The sequence below is a fragment of the Macaca fascicularis genome, chromosome 13, assembly GCF_037993035.2.
Source record: "Macaca fascicularis isolate 582-1 chromosome 13, T2T-MFA8v1.1".
Classification (NCBI taxonomy): Eukaryota; Metazoa; Chordata; class Mammalia; order Primates; family Cercopithecidae; genus Macaca; species Macaca fascicularis.
In genome coordinates, this window is record NC_088387.1 from 15272792 (window position 1) to 15289893 (window position 17102).

The window sequence follows — 17102 nt, forward strand, 5'->3', positions numbered from 1 at the left end:
ATGGATTAGCTATTTATTCTGACGCACTCCCTCCTCACTCACCCCCAGACAGGCTCCAGTGTATGTTGTTCCCCTCCCTGTGTCTATGTTTTCTCATTGTTCATCTGCCACTTATAAGTGAGAACATGTGTATTTGGTTTTCTGTTCCTGCATTAGTTTGCTGAGAATAATGGCTCCCAGCTTCATCCATGTCCTTGCAAAGGACATGATCTCATTCCTTTTTATGGCTGTATAGTATTCCATGGTGTATATGTATCACATTTTCTGTATCCAGTCTGTCACTGATGGGCATTTGGGTTGATTCCATGTCTTTGCTATTGTGAAGAGTGTGGCAACGAACATATGCATACAAGTATCTTTATAAAACAAGAATTTATATTCCTTTGGGTATATACCCAGTAATGGCATTGCTGGATCAAATGGTATTTCTGATTCTAGGTCTTTGAAAAATCACCACACTGTCTTCCACAGCGTTTGAATTTACATTCACTCCAACAGTGTAAAAGTGTTCCTGTTTCCCCACAGTCTCACCAGCATCTGTTGTTTCTTGACTTTTTAATAATCACCATTCTGACTGGCATGAGATGACATCTCACTGTGGTTTTGATTTGTATTTCTCTAATGATCAGTAACGTTGGGCTTTTTTTTTTTTTTCATATGTTTGTTGGCTGCATAAGTGTCTGTTCATATCCTTTGCCCACTTTTTAAAATATTTTTATTTTCACTTTTTAAGACAGAGTCTTGCTGTGTCACCCAGGGTGGAGTTCAGTGGCACAATCTCGGGTCACTGCAACCTCTACCTCCCAGATTCAGGTGGTTCTTCTGTCTCAGCCTCCTGAGTAGTTGGGATTACAGGCACCTGCCACCACATCTGGCTAATTTATTGTATTTTGAGTAGAGACTGAGTTTCACCAGGTTGGCCAGGCTGATCTTGAACTCCTGGCCTCAAGTTATCTGCCCACCTCACCTTCCCAGACTTCTGGGATTACAGGTATGAGCTACTGCACCCAGTTTTTGCCCACTTTTATATGGGGTTGGATTTTTATAGTTTTGGGTTTTACATTTAAATCTTTAATCCATTTTCAGTTCACTTTTGCATAAGGTATAAGGAAGGGGTCCAGTTTCAGTTTTCTGCATATGTCTAGATAGTTTTTCCAGCACCATTTATTATTAAATAGGGAATCCTTTCCCCATTGTTTGTTTTCATCCAAAATAAAATGGTTGTAGATGTGCAGTCTTATTTCTGATATCTCTATTCCATTCCATTGGTCTATGTGTCTGTTTTGTACCACTACCATGCTGTTTGGGTTACTGTACCCTTGTAATATGGTTTGAAGTCAGGTAACAGGATGCCTCCAGCTTTGTTATTTTTACTTAGGATTGTCCCAGGTATATGGACTCTTTTTTCGTTTCATATGAATTCTGAAGTAGTTTTTTCTAATTTTGTAAAGAATGTCCATGGTAGTTTATGGGAATAGCATTGAATCTATGAATTACTTTGGGAAGTATGGCCATTTTCATGATATTGATTCTTCTTACCCATGAGCATGGAATGTTTTTCCATCTGTTTGTGTCCTCTCTTATTTCCTTGAGTAGTGGTTTGTAGTTCTCCTTGAAGAGGTCCTTCACTTGCCTTGTTAGCTGTATTCCTAGGTAGGTATTTTATACTCTTTGTAGCAATTGTAAATGTGAATTAATTTGTGATTTGGCTCTCTTCTTGTCTATTGTTGGTGTATAAGAGTGCTTGAGACTTTTGCACACTGATTTTGTATCTTGAGACTTTGCTGAAGTTGCTTGTAGCTTAAGAATCTTTTGGGCTGAGGTGATGAGATCTTATAGATATAGGATCATGTCATCTGCAAGAAAAGAAAGTCCGACTTCCGCTTTTCCTGTTTGAATATGCTTTATTCTTTCTCTTGCCTGATTGCCTTGGCCAGAACTTCCAACACTATATTGAATAGGAGTGGTGAGAGGGCATCCTTGCCTTGTGCCAAATTTCAAATGGAATACTTCCAGCTTTTGCCTGTTCAATATGATAATGACTGTGGGTTTGTCATAAATGGCTCTTATTATTTTGAGGCAAGCTCCATCAATACCTAGTTTCATGAGAGTTTTTAGCATAAAGGAATGTTGAATTTTATCAAAGACCTTTTCTGAGTCAACTGAAATAATCATGGGGTTTTTGTCTTTAGTTCTGTTTATGTGGTGAATTACATTTATTGATTTGCATATGTTGAACCAGCCTTGCACCCAAGGGATGAGGCCGATTTAATCTTGGTGGATAAGCTTTTTGATGTGTTGCTGGATTTGGTTTGCCACTATTATATTGAGAATTTTGCAACAAAGTTTATCAGAAATATTAAGCTAAAGTGTAGTAAATACATTGAAAATAATAACAGACTGATTAAAAGACTAAATAATATGAATCCTAAGTGTTTTCACAACTGATTTATAGAGTAAAAGCATTGCCAAACTAAATGAGCTTGGCCAAAGACTGTACAGGGTCTGAGATGTTGTCTCAACTTCTATTACTCATTGTGAGGTGGACCTACAGTAACTATATTTGATGCAAAATTTCATGTTGATGGAAGCTGAGATGTCCTGCAGTCTCAGAGGGACAGTATTCTGGTGTGTCTCCCTTTGCCCTGTCAGGAATAAAGATCTAGACTCTACAGGTTTTGTCAAAATATACAATATGTAGGAAATGGGGCAGGGTTTAGGTTGTGAGGCAAAGCCTAGAGATATAAAGAAACAGCTTCTGACCCAGGGCTCATGAAGTCAGGTTAGTTTCAGAGATGATGGTGGAGTGAGCATAGTACAGTCTTTGGAACCATTCCTTCCCCTTATTTGTTCATAGGCCAGATGTGCTCAACTAGGGGGCATCTCAGGTCTGATGAACAGAGTCCTGGAGAGACAAAGGGGCAATCCTGAGGAAGAGGCTCAACAGGGAGGAAGGAGCCACCATTTTCTCTCCTGAGAAAAATCCTTCTCCCTAGGAAACCATAGGATTTTCTTTGGTCCCAGTGAGACTTTTTCTGAGTGAAGAGAGCAGAGAGAGCAAGGGACTGATGTGTTATCTGTTTCCACCTCCTGCAGTGATTCTGAAACCATGGGGGACAGAATTATCTTCAGAATCATGAGCAATCCAGATGCCATGGTTTCACACAAGACACTGGAAGTTCTTATCTCTGGGGGGTAGGCACTGGTCACTGATACTCTTTAAAGCTCATTCACTGATTACAAAGTGAGCCAAATAAATAATCTACTGCAAGTTTTACTAAACTCACTTTACTCGACACACAATTCACACACATTGTTAATATACACATTTTGATGCTTGGACAGGGTTGGACCCAAGATTCTGTACTTCTATGGAGCCCTGTGTTCTGCCCAGGTGTAATTTACTCTCAGGTAAGTAAACTGATCACATAACTAACAAGAGATTGATCTGTGATGATTAGAAATGAGAAGATCTGTTGGTTATGTTTTATTGGGATGGATTCTATTAACATTTAAATACAGTTTAAAAACACAGCTTTACAATGAAAAGTAAGAAGCAAATATAAAAAGTGAAGGGGCTATTCCCCAAAGTAGTTTCCACTGAAATACCACCAGAGAAAAACAACTCTCAGGACAGGGATACTGCTTCAAAGACACAGATTTCACAGCTGGATGGTTGATCTAGAATTTCCGAAAATTCCATCCTTTACTCATGAAATGCAGTTTATTTAAGAACTTTCTAATTTGACTGTAGTTTCATACTCACACACTTCAGTGTGTTGTGTATTATTCCATTGATGATAAGAATAACTTATTTGGAAATGAATTACATACTGGTGAGGAAATTTTCCCTTTAAATTAAACTTAAACTCACACCATAAAATTAGCAGCATCTGTTTGTCTGTTCCAAGAATTAAATAGGTTCTACCCAGGGCACCTGAGGTCAGTTGAAAACAAAAGCAAAAAAAGTTGGAATAAAAAGTAAGAACACCCTTCCAATGTTACAAATGCATCCCAGTCTCAATTATTCACATTCACGAGAATGATTCACCTATATCCCACTTTAGCAAAATTTCACCTACTCTCGACTACCAATTGACTAATCAAAACAAACCAAGACAGAATAATAAATTCAAATTCATCCAGTACACTGAGGGGAAAACCTACACCTCAAAATGTAGTATACAGATATTCACACAGGATGTCATCTACTGTGAAAACACGTGCACAGAGACAGTCCCTTCACATGATCAGAATACTCACAACTCCACAAGAATATATTAGATATAGGATCATCTTGAAATGCGGCCATCACTAACCAGTTGTCCCTTTTACATAGACAAAAACCTGAGGACCACATTATGTTATGTAGGAATGACTGTACACTTGTGTGCGTGTGTGTGTGTGTAGGGATCCGGGGAATCCAATAGACATTCCAGTGATAACCTTTTCATGTTCAGCCTCTTGATTCTATATCCGAGTGAAATGACTTGCCAGTGGGGAACAAGATAAGTCTTTGCAGGAAGTGCTCTGGTGGGAGCTAGATACCCAAATCATAAAGCATCGAGTGTTGGAAACATGCACTGAAGTTAGACGAAATACTCCACGCACAATTTAGACGGTGAAAGACTTTTGGGTAATCATGCAGTCACCGAGAGGCTGATTGATGACGTTCCCCGAATTTATGATTGCAAGAAGAGACAAATATTCATGACATTCTATTTCCGGTGGTTGGGGACATACGATGGCAATTTAAGAAATCATGAAATCAAGAAACTTGAGTAATCGGAAGGTATGCCAACTAAAACCTTCGATTCCTTTAACAAAGGATGAAAACAAAAACCACATATCACACAGCATGGGAGAGGACATTTTCATATGTATGTGATAATGGATCAACATTTGAGAGAGATGCAATAAAAAGTTGTAAATTTGACAAAAGCAAACAACCAGAATTAAACACTGGAAAAGCCTGGGTGACGGGAGTGGAGCGCCCTGTCTCAAGAAGAAAGAAACAGAGAGATTTAAAAGCAGGGAGTGAAACAGAGGTTTGTACACCATTGTTACTACTGGCCCGTGTTTCAGTAGGAAAAGGCGAAAAGAAGGCATTTATCTCATGGATTCTTGCATGGATTGCTCAGGATCTGGGATGTTGCCTCCGTTTCCAGTTAGGCATTGTGTGGTGGACTGGCAGTTCCCACATTTGGTGCAAAATTTAAAGCTGATGAACGTAGACATGCTCCCCAAACTAGGAGGGGCAGAATTTGGGTGTGTCTTCAGGTCCTTTGGCTTACCAGGAATGAAGATCCTGGCTCCAGGGATTTTGTCAAAATGTCTTAGAGAGTGAGAAACGGGGCAGAATTTAGGCCCGGCGCCAAGGCCTCGAGGTGTAAAGAAACATGCTGGCCTCAGGGCCCATGAAATCAGGATGATTTTAGGGAGGATGGTGGAATGAGAGGACTGTGACCTTTGGCCCCGTTTCTTTCCATTGTCTTTCATGGGGCAGGTGTGTTCAATCAGAAGGCTTCCCGTGCCCGATGAAAAGAGTCCTGGGGGAGGAAAGAAGCACTGCTTAGAGAGTTGCTCCACAGGGAGAAAGGAGCCACCATTTTCAGGAGAATGATCCCCAGAAGCATGAGCAGTCCAGATGCCGTGGCTTCACACAAGACGCTGGAGGGTGTTACGTCTGAAGCCGGGACCTGGGCATCGGTGTTCTTTCATGCTCATAACTGATTTTCAGGTGAGCCCAATGGATCACCTGTCTGCCAGTCATGCTCATCACACTACTTTACACACACGTCACACAGAGACATTGTTAATACGCACATTTGTGTGCTTGAGCAGGGTTGCACCCAAGATTCTGTGGTTGTACGGAGCCCTGAGTTATGCCCTGGACATCTTTACTCTCGGGTTGGTCAACTTGGATCACTGTACCGAACGAGAAATGGAGCCTGAAATCCAATCGGCGAATACACAAAAGGAAGGGGCCATTTCCCACAATCATTTCCACTGCAACACCACCTCGGATGAACAAGTCTCATTGCAGGTCAGGGACTATGCTTCAGAGATGCACCTTTCGCAGCTGGATGATTGACCCGGAATCTCCCAAATGCCATTTTGATGCACACCAAATGAGTTTTATTTCAGTGCTTACTGCTTTTATTTTAGTTGAATACACACACGCTCCTGTGTTTGATTTCCTTGATTATCAATACGATTTACTTCCAAATGACTCACATACCAGTGGGATGATTTTCTGCTTCAATTCATTGGAAATGGGCAGCATTCAATAGGCAAGTGTGTCTGTCTGTCTGTCTCCAGCATTCTGTGGGTTCCACCAAGGGCACAAGTCCTAGGGCGCCTGAGGTCCATTGAACAAGCAATGTAAAAACGGCGAGGCAGGTTCAAAAGAAGAACATCCTTCCTCTCTTCAAATGCGTCCCAGTTTCCACTACTCAAGGTAGCAAGAAGGATCCACAGAAGTCCCACATTCGCCAAATTTCAACTTCTGGTGCTCACCAACAACTGACGAATGAAACACACCCCAAGAGAAAATAGTCAACCCCGTCCCCTGCAATAACCTCACGCGCAACCCTACACTGCAATATGTCCTATTCAGAAATTCACACTGAATGTCATCTACCATGAACACAAACACACAGACACTGCCTCCACAGGTTCAGAAGACTGACGACTGCAAAACTCGATGTTTCCCATGTCTGGGCTCATCCTGAAACGCAGCCATCACTATCCAGTTGTCCCTCTTGTGTAGACAGAAACCTGGGCTCCTCATTACTTTATGTCGGATTGACTGTGTATGTGATGTGATGGTGTGTGTGTGTGCGCGCACGAACCCCCTCGTGGGTGTGTGTGTGTGTACGTGTATGTGTGTGTGTGTCAGTGTGTGTGCGCATGCACTCCTGCGTTTGGGTGGAGACTTTTCCTGAGATCACTGGCACACAAACAGAGCCCTCTTGCTGTGTTTGTTCCTCCCTTTGGATCTCCTGGTCCTCCCTTGCAGAGAAGTGAGTGTGTCAGTGTTCATGGACTCCTGAGATGTCAGGTTCCTTGAAGAGAGGTTCAGCAGGGAGCTTTGCTGTTCAGGATGACAGTTGTTCATCCCACTCTTGTATTTTGATGGATGAATCACAAGCACGTTGGGAGGCAGGGTACATTCAACTTTTCTGACGTTGAAGTCAGGCTTGGTTTTGTTTTGGTCTTGGAGGAACTTCCAGTGGTCTAAGGTGCTTTCCTGAGTGGCTCTTTCCACCAAGTGCTCCTCCAAGTCAGGTACCTGGAGGCAGGGTTCTCTCTGGAGCTCTCCTTGCGTTGCTCGCCTGTCTTTGTTCAGCGCCAAGGGCTCCTGGTTCCCTGACTATTGACACACTCTCACTGCATCTTTCCAGTTCACTCTTCTGGATGTAAAAGAGGACATAGGCCTGTTGACTCAGGACAGAAGCGATGCTACAGGCAGTGACCTCGGTGTCATCCATTTTATTCCACTGGCTTCCTGGAGCTTTGACATAAGAGAGGTGATGTCCGTTGTGACAACACCACCCAGCGTGGACCAGCACAGCATAGAGGACATAGACAAGAGGTCCTGTGTTCTGCTGAGACATGTATGGCTGCATGTCAAGGCACTCAGGGTATTGCACATTCTTGGCAAGTTTGTTGCCTGTGACATTGGAGAATCTCTTCAATAAAAGGATGAGGACCTTGGCAGAAGTGTGTAGAGTGAATGTCTTGGAGGCAGGCGCCTTCTGGAGACAAAGACCACAATGATAGGCATTCTCTCCATTGAGTTCTTCGGGCTTCACCACCTGTTCCAAAGCTTGCTTCACACCCTGAACTGCCTGGATATCCAGGGCGATGTCCAGGTAAGGGTCAAAGGTGTCCGAAACGCCCTGGCAGTGGAGACACTTGATTTGAGATCTCCAGCAGCCTCCAAATATCTGGTGGATGAGGGTGGTGTCCTCAGAGTCATGATCTACTTGCTTGTGCCCGGGAAGACATGCCTTTTTCATGGCATCCACAATGAACATCAGAAATTCATGGGCATCTTCCTGCTTGCCTCGATGGAAGCCAGTAGCCAATGCCTATGAGGGCTGGATGATGTGGCCAGGACAGTGGAGGGCCCGTGTGATGTGAGCTTCCATCGTACACAGCATGCAGCACTTGTGACGATGACAAAGTTGAGAGTGCTCCTGGGACAGCATGTAGTTGGCAAGGGGTGGTGTGTATGTCAGGCACTACAGGGAAGCATTCACGTAGCAAGTATTTCCCATATTCTGGAGCCCAGCCCCCACCGCAACAGGTCTCCTGCTACTGAGAGGAAGCTTCTTTCCGGGGGCAGGCTGTCTTGCCACAGGAGCCAAACCATCACAGAGGTTGACATGGGTCTCAGATGACAGTGGTGACTTCTCAGGTAGAGAAGTCCGCTGGATTTCAGCAAAAGCTGCATCTGGCCGAGAAGATGTGAGTTTTGAAAAGTGGTTGAACTGCCACTCACCTCCCAAGTGGAGTGAATCGGTATCCATGTCGCCAGGAGCAAGGATCACAAGCTTTTTCTGCTGGGACCGCACGTTGCAGAAAGACGCTATCTCTTCCGAAAGAGTCTTCAAATGACGCGCCATTTGACTGCATCACCCTATATAACTAACCCCCGCCTACCGCGAACACCCCACCCACCCATCAGGTACGCGGTCCACCAATCCAATATCAGCACTCAGTTAAAGAATGAGTCATAGGGTGTGTCCCCTTTTATTCCCCAGGGAGTTCACTTAAAACTCCTGGGGAATCCGTTAGTTTACTTAAAACAGTGCTAGGGAATAATTCTGTCCTCACGAAACAATGTGTGTGTTTGTGTGTATGTGTTTGCTTGCGTGAGCTTGTGGGCATGCGGAATTATGCCCATGTGAGTGTTTCTTTGTGTTTGTTTATATGTCTGGGTGTGTGTGTGTTTAAGCTGCAATGTGCTTCTAACTATGTGCTTTTGGCCGATACGATCATCCTTTCAGGCATTGAAGGACAGGAAGTCAGACCTGTACTTTCTGACTTGAGAATCATCAATGAAGTACAGTTAATAACACAGTGTATTTGTTTCCTTAATATCAAAGAAGAGATCTGTGCAGTCTAATAAGTATTCTAGCGATAACCTTTCCATGTTCAGCCTATTGATTCTGTGTTCGAGTGAAATGACTTACCAGTGGGAACCAAGATATGTCTTTGCAGGAAATGTTCTTGTGGAAGCTATATACCCAAATCATAAAGCATCAAGTGTTGGAAACATGCACTGAACTTAGACGAAATACTCAGTGCCCAAATTAGACTGTGAAAGACTTTCAGGAAATCATGCAATCACCGACATACCAATTGATGACATTCCCTGTATTTATGATTGCAAGTAAAGAGAAATACTCATGACATTCTATTTCCAGTGATTGAGGTCGTATGACCACAATTTAAGAAATCATGAAATCAGAAAACTTAACTAATCACAATCTAATCCAACTAAAACCTTTGGTTCATTTAAGAAAGGATGAATATAAAAATAACATATCACACAGCATGGGAGATAATATTTTAATACGTATGTGATAATGGATCAACATTTGAGAGAGATGAAATAAATAGTTGTAAATTTGAGAATAGCATATAACCAGAATTAAACACTGTAAATGCCTGGGTGATGGGAGTGAGTCCCTGTCTCAGGAAGAAACATAGAGATTTAAAAGCAGGGCGTCTAAAGGAGATTTGCATACCATTGTTAATACTGGCAGTTGTTTTAGTAAGAAAGGGAAAAATAAACCATTTGTCTTAGGGTTTCTTGTATGTATTTTTCATCGTCTGAGATGTTGCTTCCAATTCCAGTTAAGCATTGTGTGGTGGACTTGCAGTTACATTTGGTGGAAAATGTCATGCTGATGAAGGTAGACTTGTTTCCCAAACTAAGAGGGACAGAATTTGGGTGTTTCTTTGGGACTTTTGGCTTACTAGGAATAAAGATCCTGGCTCTAGGGATTTTCTTAAAATTTTTCAGATAATGAGAAAGAGAATAGAATTTAGGCCAGGCGCCAAGGCCTTGAGGTGTACAGAAGCATCCCTGGTCTCAGGGCCCATGAAATCAGGATGATTTTAGGGAGGATGGTGGAATGAGGAGAGTGTGACCTTTGGCCTCCTTTCTTTCCCTTTTCTTTTCATGGGTCAGGTGTGCTCTATCAGAAGGCTTCCCCTTTCTGTTGGACAGAGTCCTGGAAGAAGAAATGAGCGCTGCTGAGAAAGATGCTCCACAAGGAGGAAGGAGTCACTATTTTCAGGAGCATGATCCCCAGAAGCATGAGAAATCCAGATGCCGTGGCTTTACACAGGATGCTGGAGTTTCTTTCCTCTGGATCCGGGAACTTGGCATCGGTGTTCTGTAATGCCCATAGCTGATTTTGAGGTGAGTCCACTTGATAACCTGTCTGCGTGTCATGCTCATTACACTGCAATTCACACACACGTCACACCGAAACACTCTGAATGAGCATATTTATGTGCTTGAACAGTGTTGCGCCCAAGATTCTGTGATTCTACAGAGTCCTGAGTTCTGTCCTGGACATCTCTACTCTTGGGTAGGTCAACTTTGATCACTGTACCTAATTATAAACGTACCATTAAATCTAATCAGCAAATACACTAAAGGAAGGGGCCATTCTCCACAATTGTTTCACTCTGGTTGGTCAACTTTAATAACTGTACCTAAGAAGAAATGGATCTGTGATGATTCCACATCAAAGAACCTGTTGATTTTTTGTCATTTGAATGAATTATGTTAACATTTAAATAGAGTTTAAAACCCCAGATTTCCCATGAAATCTAATCAGCCATGAAATCTAATCAGCAGATACACAAAAGGAAGGGGCCATTCTCCAAAATCGTTTCCACTGAAACACCACCACCAATAAACAAGTCTCATTGCAGGAAAGGGATCCTGCTTCCAAGATCCAGTTTGCACAGTTGGACGATTGACCCAGAATCTCCCCTAATGCCATTTTTTTACACCCCAAGTGAGATTTATTTCTGGGTATTCTAATTTTATTTCAGCTGAATATACACATTCCTGTGTTTCAATTTCTTTCAAACACCTTTTAATAATGAAGTACCTTGCTGCTTCACCCCTTATATAACTAATGCCCACCCACTGGTTCCACTACATTTACCCATCAATTACCCAATTTACCAATGAAATGTCAGCAGTCAATTAAGTTTTGTGTCTTAGGTTGTATCCTTTTGCATTCCTCAGGGAATTTAATGGACACAGCTTAAATTGTGATTATAGAACAACTGAATCAGATTTACTAATCAGTGTTATGGGCAAATATGATAGGAGTGGAACTGGGTTAGGACAGTGGCTACACATTTGCCTTACTTCATGTAAAACAATGCCAGTTAACAATTGTGTACATATTAAACAGTTTGTGTCTGTGTGTGTATTTGTATCTTTGTGTCTGGATGTGAGTGTGTGTGTGTGTGTGTTGAGAAGTACTTCCAAGCATGTGCATCTGGGAGATAAGATCATTCTTTCCGTGATAGAACGACAAGAAGTTGGGACTACACTTTCTGATTTGAGAATGTGCAGCGATGTTATGTAATTAACGCAGCATATTCTGTCTTAATTAAAATGGAGAGATCAATGGAGTCAAATTGACATTCCAGAGATAACCTTCCCATTTTTGACCGATTGATTCTATATCATGTTGCAATGATCTGGCTGTGGGGACAAGACAAGTCTTTGCATGAAATGGTCTTGTGGAAGCAATATATGCAAATAATAAAACATCAAAAGGGACTATGCCTTCAATTTGCAGAAATATTCACTTAAGTTTGATGAAATTCTCAATGCCCAAAATAGACTGCAGAACACTTTCAAGAAAACATGCTATAACCCAGAGATTAATTGATGACATCCACCGAAGTTATGAGTGCAAGAAAAGAGAAATATTCATGGAATTTTATATCCAAGGGTTTCTTGTATATGACAGCATATTTTGAAAAGTCAAAATCAGAAAAACTTGACAAACAGGAAGATATCTAAGCTAAAACCTTTTGTTCATTAAAGGAGCGATGAGAGGCAGTTCCAAGATGGCCGAATAGGAACCAATCCAGCCTCCAGCTCCCAGCGTGAGCAACACAGGAGACAGGTGATTTCTGCATTTCCAACTGAGGTACCGGGTTCATCTCACTGGGGCTTGTTGGACAGTGTGGGCAGAACAGTGAATGCAGCACACAGAGCAACAACCGAAGCAGGGCGAGCCATCACCCCACCCAGGAAGTGCAAGGGGGAAGGGAATTCTCTTTCCTAGCCAAGAGAAACCGTGATACATAGCACCTGGAAAATTGGGTTACTCTCACCCTAACACTGTCCTTTATCAAGGGTCTCAGCTAACGTCACACTAGGAGATTATATCCCACATCTGGCTTGGAGAGTCCCACACCCACAGAGCCTCCCTCATTGCTAGCACAGTAGTCCAAGATCTAACTGCAAGGAGGCTGCAAGGCTGGGGGAGGGGCGCTCGCCATTGCTGAGGCTTGAGTAGGTAAACGAAGTGGTGGGGAAGCTCGAACTGGGTGGAGCCCACCACAGCTCAAAGAGGCCTGCCTGCCTCTGTAGACTCCACCTCTGGGGAGAGGGCATAGCCAAACAAAAGGCAGCAGAAACCTCTGCAGATTTAAATGTCCCTGTCTGACAGCTTTGAAGAGAGTAGTGGTTCTCCCAGCATGGAGTTTGAGATCTGAGAACAGACAGACTGCCTGCTCAAGTGGGTCCCTGACCCTGGAGTAGCCTAACTGGGAGACACCCCCACTAGGGTCAGATTGACACCTCACACCTCACACAACCGGGTACCCATCTGAGACGAAGCTTCCAGAGGATTAATCAGGCAGAAACATTTGCTGTTCAGCAATATTCACTCTTCTGCAGCCTCCGCTGCTGCCACCCAGGCAAACAGGGTCTGAAGTGGACCTTGAGCAAACTCCAACAGACCTGCAGTTGAGGGTCATGACTATTAGAAAGAAAGCTAACAAACAAACAGAAAGGACATCCACACCAAAACCCCATCTGTACATCAACATCATCAAAGACCAAAGGTAGATAAAACCACAAAGATGGGGAAAAAGAAGTGCAGAAAAACTGAAAATTCTAAAAATCTGAGCACCACTCCCCCTCCAAAGGAATGCAGCTCCTCTCCAGCAATGGAACAAAGCTGAACAGACAATGACTTTGACGAGTTGAGAGAAGAAGGCTTCAGACGATCAAACTTCTCCGAGCTAAAGGAGGAAGTTCGAACCCATAGCAAAGAAGCTAAAAACCTTGAAAAAAGATTTCCTGAATGGCTAACTAGAATAACCAATGTAAAGAAGTCCTTAAATGACCTGAGAGAGCTGAAAACCATGACATGCGAACTACATGACAAATGTGCAAGCTTCAGTAACCGACTCGGTCAACTGGAAGAAAGGGCGTCAGTGATTGAAGACCAAATGAATAAAATGAAGTGAGAAGAGAAGTTTAGAGAAAAAAGAGTAAAAAGAAATGAACAAAGCCTCCAAGAAATATGGGAATATGGGAAAAGGCAAAATCTACGTCTGATTTGTGAACCTGAAAGTGAGGGGGAGAATGGAACCAAGTTGGAAAACATTCTGCCGGATATCATCCAGGAGAACTCTCCCAATCTAGCAAGGCAGGCTGACATTCAAATTCAGGAAATACAGAGAACGCCACAAATATACTCCTCTAGAAGAGCAACTCCAAGACACATAATTGTCAGATTCACCAAAGTTGAAATGAAGGAAAAAATGTTAAGGGCAGCCAGAAAGAAAGGTCGGGTTACCCACAAAGGGAAGCCCATTAGACTAACAGTGGATCTCTCAGCAGAAACTCTACAAGCCAGAAGGGAGGGGTGGGGCAATATTCAACATTCTTAAAGAAAAGAATTTTCAACCCAGAATTTCACATCCAACCAAATTAAGTTTCATAAGTGAGGGAGAAGTAAAATCCTTACAGACAAGCAAAGGCGGAGAGATTTTGTCACCACCAGGCCTGCCCTACAAGAGCTCCTGAAGGAAGCACTAAACATGGAAATGAACAACAGGTACCAGCCACTGCAAAAACATGCCAAAATGTAAAGACCATCGATGCTAGGAAGAAACTGCATCATCTAATGAGCAAAATAACCAGCCAACATCATAATGACAGGATCAAGTTCACGTGTAACAATATTAACCTAAATGTAAATGGGCTAAATGTTCCAATTAAAAGACACAGACTGGCAAGTTGGATAAAGAGTCAGGAGCTCTTGTAGGGCAGGCCTGGTGGTGACAAGACCCATCAGTTTGCTGTATTCAGGAGACCCATCTCACGTGCAGAGACACACATAGGCTCAAAATAAAGGGATGGAGGAAGATCTACCAAGCAAATGGAAAACAAAAAATGGCAGGGGGTGCAATCCTAGTCTCTGATAAAACAGAGTTTAAACCAAGAAAGATCAAAAGAGACAAAGAAGGCCATTACACAATCGTAAAGGGATCAATTCAACAAGAAGAGCTAACTATCCTAAATATATATGCACCCAATTCAGGAGCACCCAGATTCATAAAGCAAGTCCTTAGAGACTTACAAAGAGACTTAGACTCCCACACAATGATAATGGGAGACTTTAATACCCCACTGTCAACATTAGACAGATCAACGAGACAGAAAGTTAAGGATATACAGAAATTGAACCCAACTCTGCACCAAGCAGACCTAATAGACATCTACAGAACTCTCCACTCCAAACCAACAGAATATACATTCTTCTCAACACCACATCGCACTTATTCCAAAATTGACCACATAGTTGGAAGTAAAGCACTCCTCAGGAAATATAAAAGAACAGAAACTGTAACAAACTGTCTCTCAGACCACAGTGCAATCAAACAAGAACTCAGGATTAAGAAACTCAATCAAAACTGCTCAACTAAATGGAAACTAAACAACCTGCTCCTGAATGACTACTGGTTACATAACGAAATGAAGGCAGAAATAAAGATGTTCTTTGAAACCAATGAGAACAAAGATACATCATACCAGAATCTCTGGACACATTTAAAGCAGTGTGTAGAGCAAAATTTATACCAATAAATGCCCACAAGAGAAAGCAGGAAAGATCTAAAATTGACATCCTAATATCACAACTAAAAGAACTAGAGAAGCAAGAGCAAACACATTCAAAAGCTAGCAGAAGGTAAGAAATAACTAAGATCAGAGCAGAACTGAAGGAGACAGAGACACAAAAAACCCTCCAAAAAGTCAATGAATCCAGAAGCTGGTTTTCTGAAAAGATTAACAAAATTGATAGACAGCTAGCAAGACTAATAAAGAAGAAAAGAGAGAAGAATCAAATAGATGCAATAAAAAATGATAAAGGGGATATCACCACTGACCCCACAGAAATACAAAGTACCATCAGAGAATACTAAAAACACCTCTACATAAATAAGCTAGAAAACCTAGAGTAAATGGATAAATTCCTGGACACATACATTCTCCCAAGACTAAACCAGGAAGAAGTTGAATCCCTGAAGAGACCAATAACAGGCTCTGAAATTGAGGCAATAATTAATAGCCTACCAACCAAAAAAGTCCAGGACCAGAAAGATTCATAGCCGAATTCTACCAGAGGTACAAGGAGGAGCTGGTACCATTTCTTCTGAAAGTATTCTAATCAATAGAAAAAGAGAGAATTCTCCCTAACTCATTTTATAAGACCAACATCATCCTGATACCAAAGCCTGGCAGAGACACAACAAAAAAAGAGAGAATTTTAGACCAATATCTCTGATGAACATCCATGCAAAAATCCTCAATAAAATACTGGTAAACCAAATCCACAGCACTTCAAAAAGCTTATCCACCATGATCAAGTGGGCTTCATCCCTGGGATGCAAGACTGGTTGAACATACACAAATCAATAAATGTAATCCAGCATATAAACAGAACCAAAGACAAAAACCACATGATTATCTCAATAGATGCAGAAAAGGCCTTTGACAAAATTCAACAGCTCTTCATGCTAAAAACTTAATAAATCCAGAATTGATGGAACCTATCTCAAAATAATAAGAGCTATTTATGACAAACCCACAGCCTATATCATATTGAATAGGCAAAAACTGGAAGCATTCCCCTTGAAAGCTAGCACAAGACAGGGATGCCCTCTTTCACCACTCCTATTCAACATAGTGTTGAACTTCTGGCCAGGGCAACCAGGCAAGAGAAAGAAATAAAGGGTATTCAATTAGGAAAAGAGGAAGTCAAATTGTCCCTGTTTGCAGATGACATGATTGTATATTTAGAAAACCTCATCCTCTCAGCCCAAAATCTCCTTAAGCTGATAAGCAACTTCAGCAAAGTCTCAGGATACAAAATCAATTTGCAAAAATCACAAGCATTCTTATACACCAATGACAGACAAACAGAGAACCAAATCATAAGTGAACTCCCATTCACAATTGCTTCAAAGAGAATAAAATATCTAGGAATCCAACTTACAAGGGATGTGAAGGACCTCTTCAAGGAGAACTACAAACCACTGCTCAATGAAATAAAAGAGGACAGAAACAAATGGGAGAACATTCCATACATGCCATGCTCATGGATAGGAAGAATCAATATAGTGAAAGTGGCCATACTGTGCAAGGTAATTTATAGATTCAATGCCATCCCCATTAAGCTACCAGTGACTTTCTTCACAGAATTGGAAAAAACTACTTTAAAGTTCATATGGAACCAAAAAAGAGCCCGCATTGCCAAGACAATCCTAAGTCAAAAGAACAAAGCTGGAGTCATCACACTACCTGACTTCAAACTATACTACAAGGCTATGGTAACCAAAACAGCATGGTACTGGTACCAAAACAGAGCTATAGACCAACGGAACAGAACAGAGCCCTCAGAAATAATACCACACTTCTACAACTATCTGATCTTTGACAAACCTGACAAAAACAAGAAATGGAGAAAGGATTCCCTATTTAATAAATACTGCTGGGAAAACTGGCTAGCCATAAGTAGAAAGCTGAA